Source organism: Penaeus monodon, chromosome 21 (assembly GCF_015228065.2).
Source record: "Penaeus monodon isolate SGIC_2016 chromosome 21, NSTDA_Pmon_1, whole genome shotgun sequence".
Taxonomy (NCBI): Eukaryota; Metazoa; Arthropoda; class Malacostraca; order Decapoda; family Penaeidae; genus Penaeus; species Penaeus monodon.
This window is the reverse complement of record NC_051406.1, coordinates 41,454,947-41,455,502: the sequence shown is the minus strand read 5'-3', so window position 1 is coordinate 41,455,502 and position 556 is coordinate 41,454,947. Positions and strand designations below refer to the sequence as shown.

The 556-nt window shown below is 43.9% G+C and overlaps 1 protein-coding gene across 1 annotated transcript in view; it reads right to left on the bottom strand.

Moving 5' to 3' along the window:
• LOC119586501 (translocating chain-associated membrane protein 1-like) overlaps positions 1 to 556 on the bottom strand; it is a gene marked incomplete at its 5' end in the record, with an annotated part of 5,254 nt that overhangs the window by 4,258 nt on the left and 440 nt on the right.

Below are 556 nucleotides of genomic sequence, written 5' to 3'. Positions count from 1 at the left end.
TAAACGGTTTATAAAATTTGCGACTTGGAACGGGGGACGGGCAAACTTTCCAGCCTCGCACGGTGCGCAGACAAGGGTCAACGAACCTTCCCCAACATGCATGCTGGCAAGACTGTTGAAACTTCATTTTATGGTCAAACGAGGCAACAAGCCAAGATTTCTTCGCATTTGCTTGGGTAACGAAAGCACCCGAGGATTCAAAAATCGGCCTGATATCCAGTTGGACTTAAAAATCCAGGCCTATCCATCACAGATGCTAGCAAGTTCAATACAGACTTTCATAAAAACGCAGCCAATGGAATTATATAGACTTCAGCAGCCACTGCACGATAAATTTTCCATACTCTTGACATTTAAGCCGATTAGAATTTCTTATAATTTTTTACCGAGAGCGACAAGCCTCCCTAAGCCAAGTATCCTACGAACCCGAAAACCCAAACCTTAACTTTCCTAGCCTTCTATTTCCTCCCCAGCCATTGGGCTCATCCACATTAACCCGGTTTCGAAAGCCGCTGAAGGTTTTCAAAACATTTAAATACCCTAAACCAAGAGACAC